The sequence below is a fragment of the Cupressus sempervirens genome, chromosome 8 (genome assembly GCF_028749045.1).
Source record: "Cupressus sempervirens isolate cs-2001-9-10 chromosome 8, ASM2874904v1, whole genome shotgun sequence".
NCBI classification, from domain to species: domain Eukaryota; kingdom Viridiplantae; phylum Streptophyta; class Pinopsida; order Cupressales; family Cupressaceae; genus Cupressus; species Cupressus sempervirens.
Genome location: NC_143125.1, coordinates 60,460,022 through 60,487,803, shown reverse-complemented (window position 1 = coordinate 60,487,803; position 27,782 = coordinate 60,460,022). Strand labels below are relative to the sequence as shown.

General features: G+C 35.0%; 1 pseudogene; it reads right to left on the bottom strand.

The window, feature by feature from the left end:
• The window catches only part of LOC149541601 (DNA replication licensing factor MCM3-like), a 58,430-nt pseudogene extending 42,374 nt beyond the window's left edge, over positions 1 to 16,056 (bottom strand).
• Between the last annotated feature and the right edge of the window lie 11,726 nt (positions 16,057 to 27,782).

The window sequence follows — 27,782 nt, the reverse complement described above, 5'->3', positions numbered from 1 at the left end:
ATGAAACTAAACACATGCATCAATGACTCATAACACTAGAATTTGGTAACCCAAAAACCCTCCAAGAATAACAAGGTAAAATTGGGGTAGGGATGGTACCCACAAAAATTATTGTAGCAATATTGTTCAACCACTTCTGATGGTCTACCCTGTTAAAGGCCCACCCTATTAAAGGCTTTACACTGTGTCAATAGTGACCTAGTTAAAGGCTTTACAAAATCTTAACATGAAGTGTCACCCTTTTAAAGGATTTTAATCACCTAATTAAAGGATCTGTGAAATAACTATTAAGCTAACCTAGCACCATAGGATTTTCATTCTAATACAATTGCTAGAAAGTATTAGGTATAATGAACCTGATAGATTACAATCCTTGATTGTTAAATGCAGGCACCTATTCCACTTTCTCTGATCTTGATCCTTTTGTGATCTGATAATCCTTGCTTCTAAAAATAAATTTTCTTATGCACCCTTGTATGTCCACTCATATATCTTTACAATGAAATTTCATCTTCCTTATAAAGACTTCAAAGACTTAGGGTTAGATATGGATCTATGATCCACATTGAATCTCAATTTCCTGCTCAATACTTGTCTTTTACTAATTGGTTGCATGCCTTTATCATTTTTCTTATTGGTTGCATGTAGATTGCATAGGAAAGATAAAAGATTCAATCTCATCATTAAATACTTTGAGATTTTCCTTATGTCGGCTGCAAAAATTGTTTGCATCATAGTTTGTGAAATTACAAACTCTTATGCTGATATTCTAAGTTACTCGGCTCCTGAAGCATTGTTGATGCTCAGCACATGTTGTTTCCTGGATAGCTCAGCACCTAAAAAAAATGGTATCACTCGGCACCTACTGTTACTCAGCACTTGTTAACACTCGGCACTTGTTAACACTCGGCACTTGTTAACACTCGACACCTATTAACACTCGGCACCTGTTAACACTCGGCACTTGTTAACACTCAGCACTTGTTAACATATAGCTCAGCACTTCATATTACTCGGCACCTACTCTTTGTTCGGCATTGTTTAGTGGAAAAATGGTTAAGTGTATTGACACTCAGTTGTCAAATTTATTCTTTAAGCTAAAAATCTCCCCCTTTGACATGAGTGGCAAAAACACTTAACTAAGATCCTTATAACTCCTTATTAGTTGATCCTGTATGTACACTCAGTGAGTTCTGTCCTATTTCTGCATTCTGACTGATCAAAATTTGTTGTCTCAAAATTTTCTATCTCCCCCTTTTATCATACTTATCATTTCATTCCTATAGTTAACTCCCCCATACTTAATCTCTTCTTATCACTCCCCCATACTTATTCTCCCCCTTTTTGACACTTATGTCAAGGGTCTTACAATGAAATGCCATACTTGCCCAAAAATGTACTATTTACTTCAAGGAGTACCTTCAGAGCTGCATCCCAATTTGCTAGTGTGACATTCAATGGCTTATGCTGGATGGCAATCTCTGCTACTAGGTGTACAACTCCATCAGATGAAGAAAGATTGGGGTCTTTCTTGAGGACTATCTCTATATTTATTTGCTCCTTGTGAAGTAGTTCCAAATGAGGATTTATTGATGATTGAATTTGCATCAATTTATCTTTTTGGTTGCCTCCTCTACTGCTAAGATAGCTAACTCTCTTTGTGTGTGAAGCGATTGGGAAAAATGCTTCTCACTCTGAGCTGGATTTGTGGGGAGTTGCATGCCAGAAATCTTCAGATTATTTTCCAAGCTCAGTATTTTCTGGCTAGTGTCCTGTGTGAATGTGGAAAAATCACACAACTTGTTGTACAGGCAAAAGATGTTTCCTAGTATAGTTTTAACTATTTTAATTTTCTTTGCCAGTTCTTCTTGTGACAGTGCTATATCACTGGATATTTTATTATTTACCTTACCTTGGAACTTCCTTTCTAACCATTCGAGCAATCTGGCATTTGTTTCCTACTCTTCACTAGTCACCTGGTCAACTATATCAGATAGTTGCTCTATAATTGGTCTTGATTCATCTGGCGACTATAAGCAGAAAGCTTCTGTGAATATGTCTTTGATTTCATTCAAGGTAAGCTTATGCTTTTGTTCTTTTCTTAGTGCTTCTTGTCTCCTTCTTCTATCCAATGCACTCTGAATTTCATTGATCTTTTCTTCAGTAAGAGTGCTAGATTCATAATATGGGATTTTTATTTCTTCATCAAGCTCAAGAACTCCATAGTGAAGTTTCCTGACTGACTTTGATGAGCTCGAGCCTGGTGTCCTGATTTGTAGATGTAACCCATCTGTGCTCGGCTGCTGAAGAGTTTGTGTTGGAGTACCAGATTTTGGTAGTGCAACTAGTGTTTGTATTGCAGTCTCCTCCTTCTTCTTTGTCTCATATTTTTCTTTAGCTTGAGTATCCCTTTTATGATCACTAGGTGGGGTTGAACTTGTTGATCATTCAGATGTTTCTTTTATTTCCCCTGCTGCTGTACTCGGCATTGAAGTGTATAAGTGACTACATTTGGTGGAGGTGGTGGTGGAAGAAATAGAATACCGGTAGTTTGTATGGTCGAAGGTGGCACTTGTGCTTTTACCTTGGCTATCTTTGTTTTAACTTCTGGATTTTGTAATTCATCAACACTAACCAATACAGGATTTGAACTTAATTTTGCTACTAGTGATGATTGGTCAAGGATTTCTAAATCCTCTGCAGTTAATGGATTGATGTTTGGATTTGAAGTGTATGTAACATCTTTTATTTTTATAATATATGTAGGTGTGATGGTGGCATGAGGAGGACTAGGAGGAGATACCTGTGTGTCTTGCATACTTTGATCTTGTGGTTCAGTTGTATCTTTCTCTTCCTCTTTCTCCTCTGTATGTGCCTTTTTTTCCTTTTCTTCTTTACTCTTCTCCACTTGTTCCTTCTCTTTTTTTTTGGTTCTTGAAACCTTGTTTTCCCTTGTCTTGACACTTGCCTCTACCTTATATTCTTCATTATACACATCTTCTATTTTCTTGTAAACTATTTTCCACAATCTTATGGATTTTGTAACTACTTCTTCAATCTTATTCTGTAATATGCTGAATTATCTATGCTTGGGAGTGAATCTATTATTATGCCTTTTTACTGCATTTATTACTTGATCTTTTGTCAAATTAGGCAACAATCTAGCTAATGTTGACTCCCTTATCTCCTTTTCAATTTGTAAACAAAAATTCCATTTATCCTCTACAATTTTATACAACTCTTTCGGTATAGATTCATCTAATTCTAGAGGTGTGTGCTTATATTCAGCCATCATAGCATACACAGATTCCTCTAATTTATTTTTCTCTTCTTTGGTGAGCTTAGAAAAATTTAGGTTCTTTAAACCTTTCAAATCATCATTCCTAATTTTTGAACATAATTTATCAATAGCAGTCTGAGGTTTGTGTCTTACCACTTGAAATTGACTGTTGTCCTCTGACTCTATCTTCTCCTCATCTGTTTTAGGCTGGGGAATAAATTTTATTTTCTTAGACTCGACAGAAATCTTCTTTGAGTCTTTCTTCTTTCCTTTTGCCTCCTCTTGGGCTTTTTGTGCTGCAGCCCTTGTGGTCGGTCTCTTTGGTGCAGGAGCAGCTACTTTCTTCCCCTTGGATTGAGGAGCAAGAGGAGTTGTGGCTTTTCTTTTAACTGGTGCTTCCTCGGCTTCTTCTTCCTCAGCACTTTCCTCTTTATCTTCTCCTAACCCTTGAGTCAAACCTTGAGGTTTATCTCCCTCTTCTTCAATGCCTTCTCCTTCCTCTTCTGTTGTTCCTTCTTCTTCAATGCCAAATTTTCTCTTGATTTGTCTCACCATTTTTTCTTTCTTCTTTAATGCAGAAATAGTCTTCAAATTTGTTATCACCCTTGATTTAACAACATCATAGGTTCCAAAAAATTTTGCATTTTTATCAACTTCTTCTGCAAGTAGGGTTGTTATCGCTACAGAAGCTTGATCAATATCAAGTTCATAACCTAGTGGCCTATGCCATCTTACTTTAGGTATAACTGCTTGTATATAGGTATAATCTATATCTACAAGAAAGAAAATGTCCTTTTCATATATCTCAGTCAATGAGACTAGAATCCTCATTCTTTATTTCATGGACTTTTTGAAGTCCTCAAAGTAACTAGTCATTTGGGCATCAAAATTTTCACCCATCTGTTCAATGTATCCATTGATTTTTTCAACAATTGTTTTGTCTGGACTCCATCTTACCTTACCCATAGAAGGAAATTCTTTCATCAGATAAAAAAATATGCACATCAAAACTGATCCAAATTTGCACTGAGCTCCCTTACTCTTCCTTATAGCTCTCAAATTTTCATTAATCTGTTGAAACATGAGCTCCGCTAGATCATAAGTGTGATCCTTTTTTATTATCTTGTATGCAACATCAACTGCTATACAAGGTACACTATTTAACCTGCTTGATTGATAGAATTTGTGTGAAATGATTCTCATAGCAAAATCTAGTAGGGGATCTGTGACTGTGTCAATAGTCATTCCTCTATTGTTCCATTTAGCACCTGTGTTTTTCTCTATTACTTCCCTTTTTTCACTTCGCAGGGTCTTTGGCCAATCTAGGGTTGCAATACTAGTAACCCTATGAACAATTTTCTTGGTGAATTTTACTGGCCCTGACTCTAACCAAAAAGCTCCATCATGTATTCTGCTCAAAACTATTTGTACCCATTCAATTTTGAAAACAATTAGAAATTCTAGGCTTTTGGTTAATCCTTTTCTTTCTATTATTGAGAACTCATCTTTCAGTCTTTTGTTCTCACATAGTTTGTCATATGCATTATAGATTTCTAAATCTCCTATGGCTCCAATTTTGCAGTTATAACATCTACGAACATCTTGGACCATAACAACTTTATCCAGAATAACTGATAATGCACCTACAAGATCATTCTTGTATGCTACTTCTGGAATGGGCTTAAATTCAGGTTGTTTAACTTCATTGCTGACCAGTTGTATCTCATGACTCTCTATACCCTTAGTGGTTCCTGACCCAAATGCCATTGTTTGTCAAACTAGTGTTTATGATTTAAACAAGTTTATAAATTCTACGTAGCTCGACACTTAAGTAAAATACCTCAAATCGATGAAACTTGTCCTGAATCGATGTTGAAATCTTCACAAATGGCTTCTGAGTTGTTCTTGATCTTCTCTGCTCTTTTTGACTTGCCTTCTCATTTGAATGGTGGGAAAATGATCAAAAATTGAATTTATGTACCCTTCAAAATAGATTAATTAATGCTTAGTGCATTGCCAACTGTCTACTCGGCACCTGAAGGGTTTCAACATGACTCGACACCCATTGTGTTTTACCTTGCTCGGCTCCTATTGATATTTTACAGCTCGGCATCATCTATCAACTCGATCACTATTAGTAGCTCGACACCTAAAGACAACTTTGAAAGATCTTGCAAAGTTCTCAATTTTGACTTAGCATCTTTGCTTATGTTGATTTCTTCTTTGCAGTTCTTCTATGTCTTGGGACTGATTTATGATGTAACTTGGTTTATCAATCCCACACACTTATTCTTGCTTAATTTGAAGAAGTGTGATCACTTGACCTATTGGGTGAAGTGATCTCTGCACTTGATGTGCTATACTCATCTTTCTTCTTCCATGTCTTATTCATTTCACTTCTGATATGTCCAACATCTATCTTTGCCTTTCCATTGCTAAACTCAGAACTTGATGCCTTTGACCTTGTTGGGAAGTTCTTGCTGACATGACCAGTTTTTAAGCAACTGAAACATGTAGTTTGACTCAACCATCTTTTTTAGTTCCCTCTAAAATGTGTTCTTATGCAATTATGTGGTATATGTCCATATTTTTGACAATAGTGACAACTATACCTGGTGTTGTAATCCCAAAATTCATGGTTTGATGTCTTTGTTGGTTGATTTAATGTCCACATAGGCTTTGATCTACATTCAAAAGCTCTATGTCCATACTTTTTACAATTATAACAATTTCCATCAAATCTTGATGTCTTAGTAGTTTTAGTTCTGCATTCATATGCTTGATGACCTTACTTCTTGCATCTATGACAATGGTTTATACTTTTAGGTTTATCATGCTGATGGGCATTCTTGCTTCTACATACATTAGATGTATGTCCTTTCTTTCCACAAAAATGATATGTAGTTTTAACATCTTTACCTTTATCACTTCTTTGTTCTGCACTCTTTGATGATTTTCCAACTTCAGTGCTGTTGTATCCAAGTCCTGATGTATCATGGGTTGATCTTGGGGATTTCAGTAATTGCTCAAAATATTTGATGGCTTCACTTGACTTGTTGAGATTCTCTGCCACCTCTCTTTCTCTGTTCAATTCATTCTGCATTTGTTCATTTTGCATCTTCAAAGTAGAGATCTCAATATCTTTCACATTGAGTTCATGATGAAGGTTCATCATTTGGGCAAGTGTATCCATCTGCATGTTTGAGATCCTTGTCAATTTAGTACATTTTTCTTCAAGTCTGTTTGCAAGATTTCTTTTGTCATTTTCCATCATGACCTTATCATCAACTGGTCTTTTCTTTTGTTCAGTAACTTCACATATCGTTATGGCCTATGATTCATGTTCCATCTTGAGAGATCTTATCTCCTTTGTTTGAGCTTTGTTTTTCTTCATCAATTCTGCTATTGCTGCATCAAACTCTTTAGTGTCTCCATTGGAAAATATGTTGGTGGTATCAATCTCCTTGTAGTGTATATCATTTTCAGCTATGGCTAGATCCTTCCTTTTTTTTAATGAATTTCTCAACTTGTTTCTAAATTCCACCAAGCTATGCAGAGTAAGTTGCACATCTATCACCTGATTTTCAATGATCTTTCCAAGTTTGAAAGCTTCCATCTTTAGATCTTTTCATCTAAGCTATTAGGCTTTTCCTTGTGAGAACTTGGATTGGCTCTGATACCATTTGTTGTAATATTCAAATATGGAAAGAGTACTTATGAGGGGGGGGGGGGGGGGGGGGGGGGGGTTGGTGAATCATAAGTATCACACTTTAGCCAATAAAACTTTTAACTGCAAGTAAATTGCATGCATGTAAATACATCAAACAAATATGAAACTAAACACATGCATCAACGACTCATAACCCTGGAATTTGGTAACCCAAAACCCCTCTAGGAATAAGAAGGTAAAACTGGGGTGGTGATGGTACCCACAAAAATTACTGTAGCAATATTGTTCAACCACTTCTGATGGTCTGCCCTATTAAAGGCTTTACACTGTGTCAATAGTGACCTGGTTAAAGGCTTTACAAACACTTAACATGAAGTGTCACCCTGTTAAAGGATTTTAATCATCTAATTAAAGGATCTATGGAATAGCTGTTAAGCTAACCTATCACCATAGGATTTTCATTCTAATACAATTGCTAGAAAGTATTAGGTATAATGAACCTGATAGATTACAATCCTTGATTGCTGAATACAGGCACCTGTTCCACTTTCTCTAATCTTGATCCTTTTGTGATCTAATAATCCTTGCTTCTAAAAATAAATTTTCTTGTGCACCCTTGTATGTCCACTCATATATATTTACAATAAAATTTCATCTTCCTTATAAAGACTTCAAAGACTTAGGGTTAGATATGGATCTATGATCCACATTGAATCTCAATTTCCTGCTCAATACTTGTCTTTTACTGATTGGTTGCATGCCTTTATCATTTTTCTTATTGGCTGCATGTAGATTGCATAGGAAAGATAAAAGATTCGATCTCATCATTAAATCCTTCAAAATTTTCCTTATGTCGGCTGCAAAAACTATTTGCATCATAGTTTGTGCAATTACAAACTCTTATGTTGATATTCTAAGTTACACAGCTCCTGAAGCATTGCTGATGCTTAGCACATGTTGTTTCCTGGATAGCTCAACACCTAAACAAAACTGTATCACTCGGCACCTACTGTTACTCAGCACTTGTTAACACTCGGCACTTGTTAACACTCGGCACCTATTAACACTTGGCACTTGTTAACACTCGGCACCTATTAACACTCGACACCTGTTAACACTCAGCACTTGTTAACACTCGGCACCTATTGTTACTCGGTACTTGATATAGCTTGGCACTTCATATTACTCAGCACCTACTCTTTGTTCGGCATTGTTTAGTGGAAAAATGGTTAAGTTTATTGACGCTCAGTTGTCAAATTTATTCTTTAAGCTAACAAGAGATTCAAGCCTCAAACATGGCAACTTCAGAACCTTCAACCTCTAAAGGAGACAAAACAAAACAAAGGAAACCAAATAGATTCATTGAAGAATGGACAAATCTTTTTCTTGGTTCTTCCAATTCCAATGTTGCAAATAATCAAGCTTTCATTGACCCATATGCCCTATGTAGAGATGTCATATGCCTCAATGTTATAGGTTCGGATCTTTTCAAATATTTCTATTATAATAGGGAGAAGAAAATTCATGTGTGCAACCTATGGAAGAAGAATCTTGCCAAATTAATATTTCCAAAAGTCTTTATAGATGTAGACTTGATGAAAGCCCTATTTCAGTGCTACAATTCAGCCACTAAGTCCTTCCATAGGAGAGATGGAACTATACTATGTACTCTAGATCTAGAATCATTTATTGAAGCCTTTGGATTGGATGGAGCTATGGGTCAGCCTATTGATCTAAAAGATTTGTAGAAGAAATTTGAAGCAAACACCATGGTATACACTGGGAAATCTATGTTGTAGCATATTCCCATGGACTTGAAGGAATTGGGTGATTACCCTAAGAAGGTTGAGAAAATGATGCCATTGGACAAATTTAAGAATTATTTTGTTAAAACTACATATGGTGTCCATAAGGTGGTTGGAAAGTATGGGAGTGATATGGTCTATCGAGAAAAATTCATAATTGCAAGAGATGTAAAAGACTCCTACCATGGTGGGGAGTATAATTATGTCAATCATATTTTGAAGGTGATGAAGGAAAATATTAGCAAGGCACATACTAGAAAGTTAAAAGACTTCACTTTCCATCATTATTCACTATTGATGCACTTGATTCTCTATAAAAATATAGGATATATCAACTCTAACTTCAATGACCACACTTCTGATGCAAATGGAGCTCTACCAGTATAGTTGTGGACATAGGTATGGGTTAGTAGTCATCATTTCTCTGATTCTATCTCATTTTTCAATAATTTTAGTGCTATAATTATGAAAATGTTAGATCTAGGATACTTTAGGGCTCCTAATATTTTCAAAGATCTTTTGAGACTAGTCATGCTTCCTGAAGCAAAGAGACTTGACCATAATTGAGGAGATATTTTCTTATTTCCCACTTTTTCTTTAATGAGAGTCTATGGCTGTCCTCAACAACCCCATATATTGCCTAAGTTTATCCCTCCTAGTTTAAGAATAATTGAATTTATTTGGAAATTATTCATGGTCAATAGGGAATACTTGGAACCCAAAGTGCATAGAGGAACTTTTTTGTGTAGATGTTTTAGGATTGGTGATTTTACAATTGGCAAAGAGGCCCTAGACCATATTCATTCTTTCCTCCATCACTATAATTTTTCTACTGGCCCTTACAGAATGTATGACCCTAATAATTGGATGAGTATCACCCTTAAAGAAATGAGAAACTACATACTACCAAACACCAAGCAATTGCCCCATGAGGATGTCATTCCGAACATAGTAGTTGAGGGTGAGGCAGTTGACAAGCTAGAAAAGCTTGATGATGTCTTAAGGTTAAAGAAAGAATTGAAAAGAATTGATCCCCAATCTATGGGATTTTACATGGATATCCCCTATCCTCAGAGGATTAGGAAGATGATTGTAGACCAGGCTGAGATCATGGCTAAATTGCTAGAAGGCCCAATAGGAGAAGAAGATAGGGTTTGCCCTGACAACCCTAAACCTAATGTAGCCTTTGAAATAGAGGAAGATGATGTCCATTAGACATCATTGATGGAAAAAGGACAAATAAAGACAAAAGATTGTCCATATCCCACTAGTACATTTGAGGTCATTTTTTTACCATTATTGGTCAAACTTTTGACCTAGTTTTCGACCAAGTTTTGACCAAATTTGACAACCCATTGGTCAAAATTTTGACCAACCTACTGGTTGGTCAAAATTTCAACCAATACATTGGTTGAAAACCTTCCAAAGCCATGGTGTAAGTTCCACCAGGAATTGGTCAAAATTTTGACCAATGAAGGTGGAAAATTTTGACCAATGAAGGTAGAAATTTCTACCAATGCCTAGGTGTAAATTTATTTTCAAGCATTCTATAAAATAGTTCACATGCCTTTTGGATGATAACATTTTGCATGCATCTAGCACTCTCTCATCCAGTTGATGATGGATTACGGAGAGTGATCTAAAACCATGATGCTAAAAAATACACACAATCAAATCCAAAAAAAAATTGCATTACAAATGGATTGTGGAAATCTGATATTGTTAATTTTGCATGCATGTCTACTAGGACAATCACAACTTAAATGTAAAATATGTTTAAGTTGTGATTGTCCTGGTAGACATGCATGCAAAATTAACAATATTAGATTTTCACTATCTATTTGTAATGCAAGTTCATTTTGGATTTGATTGTGTGTGTTTTTTAGCATCATGGTTTCAGATCACTCTCTATAATCCATCATCAACCAGATAAGAGAGTGCAGGATGCATGCAAAATGCCATATCATCCACAAGGCATGTGAACTGTTTTATAGAATGCCTGAAAAACACTGACAATAACTAATCAAACTATCTTAAACACCGACAGTAACTAATATGCTTCTTCATTAATATGCTCGATACAATAAGAAAACTTAGAAACTATGCACAACAAGTTATATGCTAAAAGGAAATCATTTAGGAGATACAAAATATGGGGAGAGTGGGACAATCCCTATCTAACACTTGCTCCAAAGTATGAAGTTGCACAGATTAAAGTATTTGAGCAAATTTTTGTTTAGAACCACATTTATAGAGGCTAGAAATTGATTCATTAGAGTCCCTCGTCTGGCACAGCTTTGGCTAATGCTAAGTTGGAGTATCTAGAGGGATGCATATCAAGAAGTGTTGTGGGTGAAGATTACATAATGATGGAATCTGGGATTGGGCTAGTTCATACTACTCTAGGCCATAACCAAGAAGATTTTTTGACTAGCATGAAATATAAGCTTCCAGTGTTGTCTCTTGTAGATGATAATGGAAATTTTACTGAAGAAACTAAGTAGTTTACTAGTTTAGATGTCTTGGGTGATGGAAATGTGGCAATTTTCAAGAGCTTAGATGAACTCAAGACTAACTGCAATCAAAGATAATTACTATTGTTTTCAAGTTTGAGCACGTAATCATGGGAGATGAAGGAAGATTATTTCTAGTTTTCTAGTTAGGGATGGTGAAGATTGATTAGTATAACCAACAATTTAAGAATTAAGTGAAGTGGCATACTATTGACCAACAATTCTATAAAGGATGGTCCCAGACTCTTAGCCAGCAATCCTATCAAGGATGACAGCTCATAACTTGCAGTCTTGTAAAGTATCCTAATGAATTATAATAATAAAAATTATTTCAGTAAATATAGTGATTAAAAAAGGCATTACAAATAACTACATCCAATCACAAAAGTCATTAAACTATAAGTAGGGAGCCTTTCACAATTTCATTAGAAGCTAGATGCAAATAATTAGAGGAAAGAGCATTCTTGTAGATGTCACATGCTTTCAAGAGAAATCAACTTCAACTTGAATCACATATATTCAAAATTTAACATGATAGAGGCATCCTATTTTAAATTCAACAACTAGGGGCTTTGGCTTAACATCTACTTTTGTTCAAACAAGGTATACAATTTGATCCACCATCATCAAGTAAAACTCAGCTTTGTGTAAGTATTAATAAATTCAATATAGCCAGTAAATAGACATAAATACAACTTAATATGACAAATACCTGCAATAGAAAAGTTATCTCTACTGAACTATAAGGAACATGAGTGTTCCCTTTGTTTATCACCCTTGCAACCTCATCCATAGTCATGGTCTCCTTATGATTCACCATCATATATTGACTCAATGCACACAAAGGTTGCCCCGACGTAACTTTATTTCAAGAGATGCTTTGGTTCAAATAATGACAAAAACAAGTAGCTTAACAGTAGAGTAACTAATTAAAGCTATCTGCATACATCCTAAAAATATAGAGAGATAGCCACATGATTAAAGTTATAAAGAAGATGAACATGGATCCAAGTGTTCTTCTCAAAGGCCTTAGAAGGGTAAAAGACATTTTTGGTTATTGTAGTGTAAAACCCAAGATTTATAATTAAAGGGTTTCTCACTTGATTTCTCATCTTCATCTTTGCATGAGCAATTGAAAGACGAATTATAGTCTCTAGTGTATGGGTAGTAACTGGTAATGTGCCTCCTCCAAACTGCAGCCCAAGCATTAAAAAGATTAAATCAAGAGTGTACAAAAAGAAAATATTGTTCTAAAAGTACTGACTAACATTAGGAATAAAACTAAACATTTGAAAATGACTAGGCACACTTATTGCAAACCTTAGCTTCTGCACCTGCATTATGTAGTTTAGCATATGTAGTTGCAATATGTTCAGATGCCTATAAATTATCATCATTAGCACACAACTGTGAACATGACTTTTTACTTCCATGTGGGTTTGGCAAACAAAGAAACATAAGAATATAAAATAATTTACACAAAAGCAACGTAAAAAATTTAAAACCTCAGAAAAATCACCTCATCTGTTAGCACAGGTTGATGCCTACTCTTGGCATAATGAATGTATTTCTTCAATAATTTTATAGTTAACATTTCATTTTTTAAATGCCTGGTCTTTTTCTTGCCATGTAGTAGATGATTATATTTTACAAAAATGGATGCAGAAATCTCTACTTCATCTTCTTCCATGTTTCTTGAATTTTAATCAGCAATCACAATTCTTGTAGAATATTTTGGTCAATCATATCAACTATCAAACATGAAGACATATTCCAATTATATTCAATGAGAAATGAGTAGAGATGTATATCATTATCTTCTACTGAAGACCTATAATGATGCATACATAAAATATGCTCAGATATCCTATGATCAATATCAGGATCCATTTGATCTAGTACAATAAAGAGCAGATCAAAATGAGAGAGTAAAGAATCTAGAAGTCCAATATTCTTGGTTGGAGTAAGTGAGCAATCATACTACACAAATTATATTTTGAAGATCATATTTAGCATCAAATATGCCCATAAAACACAACTTTATGTTGTATCAAATTATAGGCAATACGCATGACCTAGGGGTAAATAGTACTAAAGCAAAGAAAGCTATAATCCGAGATCAGAGGTAAATACTGCTGTGAAAGGCTTGGGAAGTTGAAAACACTTACAATTCCATAGATAGGATTTGCAATGGTAACCACACTACATCATGCATTGAGAGATGCATGAATTCCTGCTTTAGCAATTGTTACTATTTGTTGCTTCATAACCTCATGTATAGACACACAGTCGTGATCGCTCATCTTGTCAAATTCATCAATGCAAACAACACCATGGTCTATCAAAACTATTGCTCCAACTTCCAACCTATGTTCACCCAAATTAATTTAAACTAATTAGCCAGGAACAAAAAAAAATTTCATAGAACTATCCAGTCTTTGACCAATGAAATGATGTCAAATTGGTCATCATCAAAGCATATGGCCATGACAAACTAGGCCTCTTAACAGCAGAAAATGTATAGATAATAGTAAAGCACATACATAAAATCTGTAAAAACTAATTACCTATCTCTTGGTCAGAGATGATAGTGGCTATCAAACCAACACCAGAAGACCCTCATCCTATAGTTGATATTGCTAGGGGAGCAATATTCATGATAGCTCTCAAGAGTTAGCATTTGGAAACAGAAGGATCACCAACCACCATCATGTTTATATCCCTGTAATGAAATTGATAGAAATGCATGAGCTCAACAACCATTAGAAAGAGAAGTATATAGAAAGTATGAAATTAAGGGTTTTACCCTCTCAAATGAGTTTCATTCTTCAAATTATTCTCAACACCCCCTAGTAGCTACAATACAACAGCTTTCTTTATCCAAGTATGCCCATCGATTGAAGATGCATGTGACTATACCAGTAGGCTAAATGAATCCTTCTTATTTCCTATTTTCTTGATTTTTTTTATGTCATCACTTGTAAATATAGGGGTATTTATCTCTTTATTGAGCTAAAACACATTATTGGCAACAATAATAGTCCCACATTGAATGGAATGCTAAATATGTCAAACATGCCTAAATTGGAAAAAGCTTCCAAACTAAAAAGGGGCTACCATGAATGAATTGTGCCACTTGTGATTGATTATTCAAAAGGAAAGGTACCTAAAGACACCATTGACACTGCCTTTTCTTTTATCAGGAATTTCCTTGTAAATTCCCACTATTCTTATATGATCTCCACGCTTGCAAGTGTCAATAGATCATCCTTTACAATAATATCTACTGATCTAGGTATCTAACTAGGAACAAAGTTCTTAGGTACTTCCTGCATAGATATTGTCTAATGGTCTCTATACTTCAATAGACCAAACATAGTAACTAAGAGATTCCCTTGATCATCCTGTCATAACATTAACAAATTCACTTGCATTAATCCCTTAAAATTGTATGGCATCAATAGCTACTACAGAAAAATATTACCCTATGAAAAAGCAATAGAAATATTATGCTAGAAATGTATGGAATACTTACTCGTGTAGGATAAATAGATCCTGTGGGTAGGCCAGTTGTTGATGTTATATCTCTATATTCATGAGCTTGAAATTCTCCAATGATAGGGCAATAATGGACACTTTTAACAACTTTTGGTCTTACTAAAGAACCTATTGGTCATAAATAGGCAAATTCTATCACATAAATGCCCCAGAAGAAGTGATCTTAGTCACAAAATTAAATAGGTATAAAACCTACAATCCTAAGAAAAAAACACAACTAAAAAGTCAGCCTTGACAATTGAACCAAATGAGAACATATCAAAAATCTAGTTATGTTGTTATGTTAACAAATTAGTTAATCATACATTGTAGAATCCCTAGGGCAAGGTAAAACAATTTAAGACACCAAATCTTGTGCAAGGAAATTATCACACAACTTGATAGAAATCAGATTTTTTCTTCGTCCAGTCACAAATTCAACAACATAAAATAGAAAAAAGAAAAAGATGGAATGCAATGTTTTAAACATCCTTCTCGTACCCTGGTATCTAGAACTCCAATCTTCTAACACAGTTACAAGTGAACTCTATTTGTTGTTTTAACACCCTTTTTTACTATTCACTCAAAAGTATCAATTCTTTACATAACAATGTATATAGTCATAGCCAACAAATAAGGTTAATAAAGGGCATCTAATGTTCATCAATTTGTCAAGCATTTTCAAACTAATTTAAACAAGGGGATCATGCCTGTGGCAATATATACATACATTTATTGACAATACCCTCAATGCTAACTATGGTACAAAGAAATGGAGAAAGGAGCTCCCGAGGAGTAAGCTTGTGAAAGCCAAAATGACCTTCAAAACCAACTTGAATTTTTTGGCCATCCTATAGATACTTGGGACCCACATTTCTTGTCACCTCCCCCAATGCATCAGATAAGGGATGAATGTACTCACTGGGACTCCTTATCACCTTGTGAGCTAAATCATTGCTAAAATTCCTTAGATCAGCCATGTCTATAAGTAGGTGATATTGACCCTAAGTGATTGTGCCTCTGATCTTTTCCATGTACACACCTTGACCCACCTACAAAATGTTGCCACAAACATGTTAAAAGATTATGTCATGCATTAATCGCTTCTCACATCATACATTTGACTAGTAAATCTTTTAAAAGGCCGATGAGATGAAATGAGAGCAGAACAAACAAGAAATTTACATCTTAGTCTAGAAACTCCATGAAAGTGTGCTTGTGTGCCAAACTGGCTTCCTCATTGATATCCATCACCGGTAATGTAGTTTCCTATAGTGGGAAAATGGCATGCTACAAACTATCAATCCAAACCCCACTTACAAACACCAAAATAGTACTGAACTGAAAACAAGATTAGTATTGTAGTTTTTCTACTACTTTACAATTTTGACTACAATATATACAAGATGTTAGAATTATTTAGAATAATTGAGAGGGGGGGTGAATCAGTTATTCAAGGTCCAAATGCCCTAATAATACTTTTTCTCTACTTTTAATGAATCCATACACTTTTCATCCATCCAAAACTTAAATCAACAATATTAGCAAGTTATAGTAAATCAACATGCAGAGATAAAACATGAAAGATCAACACATGACACAATGATTTATGTGGAAACCCAATTTGGGAAAAACCACCAGTAACATGCTACTTGATTTTCACTCTTCTAAAGTGATGCCCTGTTAAAAGCCAGCCCTTTTAAAGGCTTACAACACACTGTTAAATGTAACCTTGTTAGAGGATTTCACCAAACTGTTAGGAATGGGCCTGGTTAAAGGACTTTCGAACATTCACTTGGAATGTCACCCTGTTAAAGGATTTACCTCATGGCTATTAAACCAACCTAAGTCCATAGGATTTAAACTATCTGTTACAATTGCTAGAGAGTAACAATAATGGTTTTTTGATCTGATATAACTTACAACATACTTTGTAGATTTCATATCACACTTCAGTTCTATCCTTTTGCTTGGCTTTAATCACTTCAACTCTAACTACTTGTCTTCTTCTCAAGCTTTGTCTCCTTGAGTCTTCCTACTCATCATACCAATGCATCCATATCTGGGTCTTCTTATTGAAATAGAGTAACTATGCTCTCTTTCCTCCTTAGCACCTCCTTCAGCATTTTATGCTTTCATGCTTGACTACCTCTCTCTCTCTATTTTCTTCATGAACTTATGTCTCCTTAAATGGAAATCTGATTTGCCTTTTTCGCTCAATTCTCCCTCTCCAATTTTAGGGTTTCAAATGGATTAGGTAGGATACAATGTATCTAACCCATATCTTGTTCTTATTGAAAACTTCATCAGTTGTATCTTTTAAAAATGTTCTACATGGTGTTCTGTGCCACCAACTCATCATTCTTATCTTCCATTTAATTTACAAACTTCTAGATAACAACCTTGTTGGCTTAGATCTGGAAAATCTTCGATTTTCAAAATAATGCAGCAACTCGGCATCATTGATTTACTAGTGCTCGACACCTCTGTGTTACTCGACACTATTGGTTTTTTGATGCTCAGCATTTGTTTCCTGAATAGCTCGGCACCTGAAGTTTACTCGGCACTTGATAAATTTTGTATCACTTAGCATCTGAAGTTTACTCGGTACTTGTATCACTCGGCATCTGAAGTTTACTCGGCACTTGTATCACTCAGCATCTGAAGTTTACTAGCACTTGTATCACTTAGCATCTGAAGTTTACTCAGCACTTGTATCACTTGGCATCCAAAGTTTACTCGGCTCCCTCTCTCTAATAAACTTTAGTTAGGCTTTATAGATGTCTTAGCTAAAAACCTTTCATCTCTTATATGCTTCAGTGTGCCCATTCTCTATGTCTTATACTATGTCATCAACACACTTTTTCATCAATGGCTTAGCTTATCCTTGTACTTCATTACAACATCATGACTTCAACCTTTCTCTTGGTGTTCTAGTTACATCTTATTGATTGCCTCCTTCTTGTCAATCAACTAACTAATAGTATTTGGATCACTAAAGCAATTGTCATTCCTGCAAGTAGCAAGTTTGATATCAATGACAAAACAATGATTAAGAACATTCTTTACTAGTTCCATATGATCATCCTATCAACTTTCCTCCTGATCTTTTCAATCATTTCCAACAATCTCCCTCTTTGGCATTGATGGCAAAACCAAACTGATCAATTGTTCATCTTAGTTACAATCTCCCTCTTTCATATATATCTCCCTCTTGCTTTGTATTGATCAAGTTTCTGCATATTTCTCCCTCTTTGACATAAATTTCAAAGATGTAGCATCTTTATCATGCAAAATATAAGCTTTGGCTTCTTGTTGTTTTTCTCCCTCTGTCACCATGCTTGTGACTGATTTGGAGTTTCTGCTCCTGCTGTCATCCACTGCATCATTCTTTTGATATTTTAATGATTTATTACTAGTGATGCAGGGCAGCTTTCTTGTTGCTTTAAACTTCTTGAGTTAGGGGTATTACCCCCAACTTGCCTCTAAGATATTCATAAGCATCTATTAGCAATGGTTTGGTGAAGATATCTATAGTTTGTTCTTTTGTGTGAATGTATTCCAACTTTACTTATTTGTCTTCTACCAGTTCTCTGACATAATGATACTTGATTGCGATGTGCTTGGTTTTTGCATGCATTACTAGATTTTTGGATATGTTTATAGCACTTGTGTTATCACAATACAATATCACAATTTTTGTTACCTCTTCTTTCATTCCTTCCAATAGATGTGTGAGCCACACAATGTTTGTGCAATTAACTGATGCTGCCACATATTCTGATTCTGCAGTGGACTGAGATGTGCATGTTTGTTTCTGGCTAGTCTAGGTAACTAGCCTTTTGCCTAGAAATAATGCACCTCCACTTGTGCTTTTTCTATCATCAATGTTGCCTCCCCAATCTGCATCTATATATGCATTGAGCTCAAATTTTCAATTCTTCTTATAGTATAGACCAAAGTTATCAGTTCCTTTAAGATATCTCATTATTCTTTTTACTACTATGAGATGATTTTCTTTGGGATTAGAAGAGAACCTAGCCACTATTCCAACTACTAATGCTATGTCTGGTCTACTATGTGCAACATATTATAGTTTTCCAATCATGGATCTATACATTGTTTGATTAACTTCAGCTAATTCATCATTTTTGGACAGCTTATTCCCTATTGTCATTGGTGTACTGACCAGTTTGGACTCCTCCAATCCAAACGTTTTAAGAATCTCTTTGATGTACTTTGTTTGTGTCACAAATATACCATGTTTTAGTTGATGTACTTGCAATCCAACAAAAAATTTGATTTCTCCAAACATAGACATTTCAAATTCATGTTTCATTTTGTCAGCAAAGCCTTTGCAAAGCACTTCCTTTCCACCAAACACTATGTCATCCACAAAGATTTCAGATACAATAATATCCTTACCTTCTTCTACTTTGATGTACATGTTGTTGTTATCATTAGTTCTTTCAAATCTTATTTGCACTAGATACTTGTGAAGTTGTTCATACCATGCTCTAGGTGCTTGTTTCAAACCATACAGTGCTTTATGTAGCTTACAAACCATATCCCTATTGTCCTCATCAACAAATCCTTCTGGTTTTTCAATGTAGACTTCTTCTTCTAGTATACCATTTCAAAAAGCAGACTTTACATCCATCTAATAGACTTTAAAATCTTTATATGCAGCATATGCAAGTAAAGTTCTTACTCCTTCCATTCTAGCAATAGGGGTGAATGTTTCCCCATAGTCTTGTCCTTCTTCTTGAGCATAACCCTTGCATACTAGTCTATCTTTGTTTTTGGTAATCTCACCATTCTCATTTAGCTTGTTTCTGAATACCCATTTGGTGCCAATCACATTCTTGTCAACTGGTCTGGGAACCAAACTCCAAGTTTTGTTCTTCTTTATTTGATCAATCTCTTCTTCCATATCTTTATACCAATCATCATCTTGTAATGCACCATATACTATCTTAGGTTCAGATTTTCTAATCAGACATGATTCATGTCTTAGTCTATTTCTTATCATTGGTCTTGCATCTTTGTCACCAATTATCTGTTCAGCAGGTGATGTCTTTTTACATATTTGGATAATCTTGGTTCTGTCCTTGTTTCCATGTTTGATATTTCTGATTTAGGGTCAATATGTACTGAGTTTTCAGGTTGTTCTTCATCTCTTTCATATGTACTAACTTCAGAATCAGATTGTGCATTTCCTTCATTCTGCAACTTGGCTTATGAATGCAACTCAGCATTCACTGGTTGTGAGTCGGCTGAAACTAAAATTTGTTGTTGAGTTTCAATTTGATTGACATCGTCCTCATCAGTCATTCCTTCATAGGAATACACAAAGCTTCTGTATTCATCCATTCTTTTTGGTTCTTTAGCTTGGACTTTTGTATGTTCATCAAAGTTTACATTTGCACTTTCCACAATTTTATTAGTGTTAGTATTCAAACACTTGTATGCCTTATTTCTAGTGGAATAACCAAAGAATATGCCTTCATCACTTTTTGCATCAAATTTTCCATTTCTAGTATCTTTAAGGATAAAGCATTTGCAACCAAATACTTTGAAATGTTTTACATTGGGTGAGTGACCATACTATAATTCAAAAGGTGTTGTATTTGTACCTTTCTTGACTTGTACTCGGTTCAGTGTATGAATAGCTACACTTATAGCTTCTCTCCAGTATTTTAGAGCAACAGTCTTTTCCATCATTAATGTTCTGGCACAGTCAATCATAGATCTATTTCTTCTTTCAACAATTTCATTCTGTGTGGGAGTTCTAGGAGCTGACATTTATCTTTTGATTCCTTTCTCATTACAAAAGATCTTGAATTCATTTGATGTGAATTCACCACCTCTGTCTGATCTTAGGCGTTTCAAGCTCTTTCTTGTTTCCTTTTCAACTCTAGCCACATACAACTTAAACATTTGAAAAGCATCAGATTTTTGCTTTAAGAACATAACAGTCATCATCCTAAAATAGTCATCAACAAACAACATTATGTACTTATCTCCTTTATAGCTTTGTACTTCCATTGGACCACATAAGTCAGTATGAACTAGTTCAAGTACTTCTTTGGATGTATAGTTTTTGCTTTTGAAACTTGACTTTATCATCTTTCCTAGCTGACATTGTTTGCACATGATATTATCAGGCTTCTTCAATTTTGGTAAACCTCTTACTTTCTTCATTTTACTAATCTTGACCAGATTTTCAAAGTTGACATGACATAGCCTTCTATGCCATAACCATTCATCATCAAATTTTGTAAGAAATCAAGAAACATCATCCATATCAAGGTAAAACAAATTACTCCTTGTTTGATCTCCTTTACCTATCAGTTTACCATCAGTATCATAGATTTTTGCAATTTTGTTTCCAAATTCTACTTTGCATCCTATATTGCCTAACTATGAGACACTCAGCAAATTGTAGTTTAATCCTTCAACATAGTATGCAGTATCACATGAAATTTTCTCTGTGAGCTTAATGGAACCTTTTCCTTTGATTTGACATGGAGCATCATTACCAAATCTAACACTATTTTCATCATACTGAGTAAAGTTAACAAACTTACTTTTGTCTCCTGTCATGTGATGTGAGCATCCACTGTCTATGATCCACCTGTCATTCTTATTCATACATGTTACCAGTGATTTGGGCTCTTCTTCATTAGATTGGTCCTACATGGCTACATAAACAACTTCATCATCATTATCATCAGAGTTTTCTTCAACAATATAACACTTCTTACCTTTGTCTTTGTAATCTCTCCTGTCATCATCTCTTCTGAATTTGTTTTTGTTGCCTTCCTTGTAATCCTTTTTCTATGTACATCTGGCAGCAATATGACCTACTTCATTGCAATTGAAACAAATGATAGGCATCTTACCTTTGAGTTTTCCTTTGCCTCTGTGAAATCTTCTAGCAAGCAATGCTTCCAATTGTTCCACGTCTTCCTCATCAGTGCTACTGTCACTGGATACATATTTCATTTTTCTTCCTTTCTTTGATTTCACCTGTTCAACATCTTTCAGTGATAGCTTGGCCTTAAATGTAAATTCAACATTCTCATGTCTGTAGTTGTCAAAGTTAGATAACTCAAATGCAATGAGTCTACCTATTATACCTTCAAAACTTAGATTGTTTCCTGGTACACATCTTAGTTCTTGTATTGATGATACTCTAATAGCATAGATAGGGAGCAAAGTTCTCAAGAACTTACTATTAACAGTATCTTCATCCAATTGACCATTCAAACATCTTATTGCACTTACCACTTCCTTTATTCTTGCGCCATACTAATTAGCATTCTCATTTTCCTCCATTTTCATATCATCAAACTTTCCTCTGAGACTTTCTCTTTTTGCTCTCTGTACATTCTGATCTCCTCCATAGATGTCTGATAGGGCTTTCCACATTTTGAATGCAGTGTCACATCCTTTGATATCATCAAATTCAGCATAGTTGAGTGCAGAGGCAATCTCCAACATTGTCTAATTGTGTTCCTACTTGTTTTTCATGTCTTCTACAGTAAGAGTACCAGTTGGATCTACATGTTCAGTCACAATTGAATTTTGGGCATAATCTCCTATGGATCCAAGATGTAGCTTTATCAAACTTTTCCATGCAACAAAGTTGTCTTTGTTGAGCTTGGGAACTTCTCTCTGAGGCATTTTGATCTTTTCTGCTTATAGTTCGTTTAAACTGAATCAGCAGTTTAGCTCTGATACCAATTGTTAGAATTATTTAAAATAACTGAGAGGGAGGGGTGGGGGGGGGGGGGTGAATTAGTTATTCAAGGTACAAATTCCCTAATAATACTTTTTCTCTACTTTTAATGAATCCATACACTTTTCATCCATCCAAAACTTAAATCAACAATATTACCAAGTTACAGTAAATCAACATGCAGAGATAAAATATGAAAGATCAACACATGACACAATGATTTACGTGGAAACCCAATTTGAAAAAAACCACTAGTAACGTGCTACTTGATTTTCACTCTTCTAAATTGATGCCCTGTTAAAAGCCTGCCCTGTTAAAGGCTTACAACACACTGTTAAATGTGACCTTGTTAGAGGATTTCACCAAACTGTTAGGAATGGGCTTGGTTAAAAGACTTTTGAACATTCACTTGGAATGTCACCCTGTTAAAGGATTTACCTCATGGCTATTAAACCAACCTAAGTCCATAGGATTTAAACTATCTGTTACAATTGCTAGAGAGTAACAATAATGGCTTTTTGATCTGATATAACTTACAACATACTTTGCAGATTTCATATCACACTTTAGTTCTATCCTTTTGCTTGGCTTTAATTATTTCAGCTCTAAATGCTTGTCTTCTTCTCAAGCTTTGTCTCCTTGAGTCTTCCTACTCATCATACCAATGCATCCATAGCTGGGTCTTCTTATTGAAATAGAGTAACTATGCTCTCTTTCCTCCTTAGCACCTCCTTCAGCATTTTATGCTTTCATGCTTGACCACCTCTCTCTCTCTATTTTCTTCATGAACTTATGTCTCCTTAAATGGAAATCTGATTTTCCTTTTTCGCTCAATTCTCCCTCTCCAATTTTAGGGTTTCAAATGGATTAGGTAAGATACAATGTATCTAACCCATATCTTGTTCTTATTGAAAACTTCGTCAGTTGTATCTTTTTAAAATGTTCTACATGGTGTTCTGTGCCACCAGCTCATCATTCTTATCTTCTATTTAATTTACAAACTTCTAGATAACAACCTTGTTGGCTTAGATCTGGCAAATCTTCAATTTTCAAAATAATGCAGCAACTCGGCATCATTGATTTACTGGTGCTCGGCACCTCTGTGTTACTCGACACTATTGGTTTTCTGATGCTCGACGTCTATTTCTTGGATAGCTCAGCACCTGAAGTTCACTTGGCACTTAATAAATTTTGTATCACTTAGCATCTGAAGTTTACTCGGCACTTGTATCACTCGGCATCTGAAGTTTACTCGGCACTTGTATCACTCGGCATCTGAAGTTTACTCAACACTTGTATCACTCGGCATCTGAATTTTACTTGACACTTGTATCACTTGGCATCCAAAGTTTACTCAGCTCCCTCGCTCTAATGAACTTTAGTTAGGCTTTGCAGATGTCTTAGCTAAGAACCTTTCATCTCTGATATGTTTCAGTGTGCCCATTCTCTATGTCTTATAGTATGTCATCAACACACTTTTTCATCAATGGCTTAGCTGATCCTTGTACTTCATTACAACATCATGACTTCAACTTTTCTCTTGGTGTACTAGTTACATCTTATTGATTGCCTCCTTCTTGTCAATCAACTAACTGATAATATTTGGATCACTAAAGCAATTGTCATTCCTGCAAGTAGCAAGTTTGACATCAATGACAAAACTATGATTGAGAACATTCTTTACCAGTTCCATATGATCATCCCATCAACTTTCCTCATGATCTTTTCAATCATTTCCAACACAAGATTAATATTGTATTTGTTCTACTATTTTTGTATTTTGACTTCCTTATATCTTCTACAGTTTGTTCTGCTCATTGTAAAACAACAAATATATTTGTAGCTCTCTTGACAATCTATTGTCTTCTCATCTTATTCTCTTTTCATTTTTTCAATTGGAAATAATAGAGAAAATGTAATAACTAATAATTACATAAGCTTGTTGTATGCCCAAATTAAATGTAGCTTTTGAAGTCATTGATTCAAAATTATTTATGTAGCCTTTAGCAAGGATTAGAATTGCATTCCATTTGCTCAAGTAATGGACATCTATATCTTTCAATGCCCAAAAGACAAAGCTCAATATAAGTCTTGCATGAAATTTAGTACAATAAGTAGAGCTAGCCATCATACTTCTGAGAACAAAATTTTGAGGCTTGATAGGCTACTCCCTCTAATGTTGAAAAATTTGGTGAGTGGGACTATTACGTAATTTCCAAAGAAAAAGAAAGGAAAATAACATTTATATTTAAAATGACCTGTGTCAATTTAGCCCTAAAAGACCTAGCTTTCTGGCCATTACAATAGTTGATGACCATTACAATTGTTCTTGGGGTCTTCTCAAATTGTATTTACTATGAGAAGAGGATTCAATTGTGCTATTTTTGATTCCATTGCAAAGTTATATTGGAATTGGTACTTGTATTTTTGGAAATATATTTAATATCTTCCATTATTGTTTCTACTATGGTCAAAAAAACAATGAGTGTTGGGAATTATTAGCATTTTACATCTGTACACTGGGTATTATTGTCACTGTGGTTTGGCATTAGCTGTCTTGACACAGCATGAGTGAATTTCTAGTAATAGCCACACCTATCTCAATTTGGACGATTCTCCCATTAAGAACAAATGTTGATCTTCCCTGTCTTTTGGTGTAGAAATCCCTGCACTTTCAGGTGGTAATTCTATTCCTTCTAGGTGCTGCTATTTTCAAAATTCACTGCACCTCAGTAGGTAGATGTTCTTGGAAAGCATGGGAGTGGATGGAGGCTTTACTGGGCTATGAATAATAGTGTCTAGATTGGACTTTAAACCTGTTGTTGGTTGTGATAGATGGAATTTATTGGGGGGCTAGCAAGGTTGTTATTTGGCACTACAATTTATATTTTGGATTATTCATAATGAGACGTGTTACTAAGAGGGGAGGGGTGAATCAGTAACATATAAAAATTTTAAGCATTTTAACCTTTCATCATTCATTCATCTAATCTACTGCATAAATGAAAGATCAATCATTCATAACACATGAACACAGTGATTTGGTGACCCAGAAACCTTCCAATTAGAAAGTAAAACTGGGGTGGGGATGATGCACACAAAACTTCATTACTGCAGTATGAAGTTGGCTGGTTAAGGCTTACAATAATCACTTCTGGTGATCTGCCCTGTTAGGAGCAAGTAGGACTGCTAGATCCACCTTGTTAGAGGATTTACAAACATACAGTGAAGTATGCACTCTATTAGGAGATTTACAAAAGATTGTTAAGTCTACCCTATTAAAGGATTTAAAAACCGATTCACCTATTAGGATGAAGCAGTGGATCTACTTACAACTTATTTTCTGATAAGATCCTTTTTGCATTGATCACCTGATGTGATAGATATAACTTTTTTTCTCCTATGTTGACCTTGTTGTATTCCTTTTGCTCTACTACTGATAACAATACCTTCTTCACATGTGAACAATACTCTCTTATTTCATGCCAATATGTTCATATATTACAAAATTATATCATACATTACATATATACCATTCCAATATTTACAGTTACAAGGTCGGCCAAAACACAAGTGAACAAAACATTTCTGAGTCGGCCCAATAGTAAATAACTCAAGTTCACTGAACTGACTCGGTGACCTTTTGATACTCGGCATCCACTACGTTACTCGGCATCGTCGGTAGAAGTAGAGACTCGGTTCATACTAGTCATAGAACATTGCTTGGAACTCGGTATCCATGGGTGACTCCATAGATATAGTGTCACTCGGTAGAAACTATCTTCTTCATTTACCTTGCTTAACTCGGTAAACACTGAATCCTTTGTTTTTCTTTTTCACTCGATAAACCCTGCTGATCTTCGATTACCTTTTTCACTCGATAAACACTATTGAACTTCTCATTCACTTGGTATCTTCTGGAATGCTCGGTGAGAACTGTTTACCTGTTGAAGTTCTCATTCACTCGGTATCTTCTGGAATGCTTGGTGAGAACTATTTACCTGCTAAACTTCTCATTCACTCGATATCTTCTAGAATGCTCGGTGAGAACTATTTACCTGCTGAACTTATAAGGTAACCACTAAATGCTCGGTATATACTTGAGACTAAGTGATGAGCAAGATAAGCATTTGGGATAGAATAAGTGTTTGCACTAATGACAAATGTATCATAATTCCAACATTTATAATCACTGGGCACCTGAATACTCTTGCAATTTCTTGTATTTTGCACAGATACTGGGACATGAGGATTAGCAAAGATACCTTCAATTTTCTATTGCCTAGGTCTTCAGCCCTGGAATGCCATTATTTTGGCATTCAAGTGTATGTCTCTGTTGCAAGTCAACCTTCTGAACTAGAGTTACAGGTTCTATTACTAGTACTTGTGTATTTCACCAATTGCATTAATAATAATTTGTTAGTTCAGTGGCTAGATTGAAATGTTAAATTTAGAATTTCATTTCTAGTTCCCCCTTTGAATGCATTTATTTTTCTAAAAACACAAGAGCAGAGTTTCAATTATAAGTTCTGATAATAGACATAATCAACTATGAATTCACTTGCAAAGTCTTTGACAAAATATCAAACAAATGAATTGTAAAGGAATTAGTGCTTGTCAAGGTTATAACTAGTTGAGGTTTTTACAACAATATTACTTGAATTGGTAAATCTACATTTGACATCATTCCATCACGTTCCACACCTCTAAACTCAGTTTAATTACTAACTCATAAACAAAATGATTATCTTGGATCTCAATAAAAATATATATCAAATTTCAATGAAAATGGATAACTCCAAGTTATACTTGTTTCTTAGAATTTCAAAAGTAATTCTAGAGTTCTATATTAAAATTTAGATAAAATTTCCTACAAAGAAGTCGATTATTCACCTCAATCACAAGATTGTCACACCACTGAATAGTTGGATTTAGTCCATTTGCAGTGATATACCCAAATGAAATTAAAGAACAAAGCAAAAGGCTTGTAAACTGATTGTCTTCTATGGACTTCTGGGGATCAGAAAATGTTGGTGCAACAACATGATCATTTTGCATACAATACTTAAAGCTATCAAAAATTGAAGCTCAATGAAGCCACAAAATAATTTTGTATGTAGGCTCATATAAAAAAAATGTAATAGCTTCAATAAGAATAAACTCATGCATGAATGTAATAGTAACATGTGCCATAAGATGTCCAAAAATATAAAGTGGGACCAGTTGATGGTTT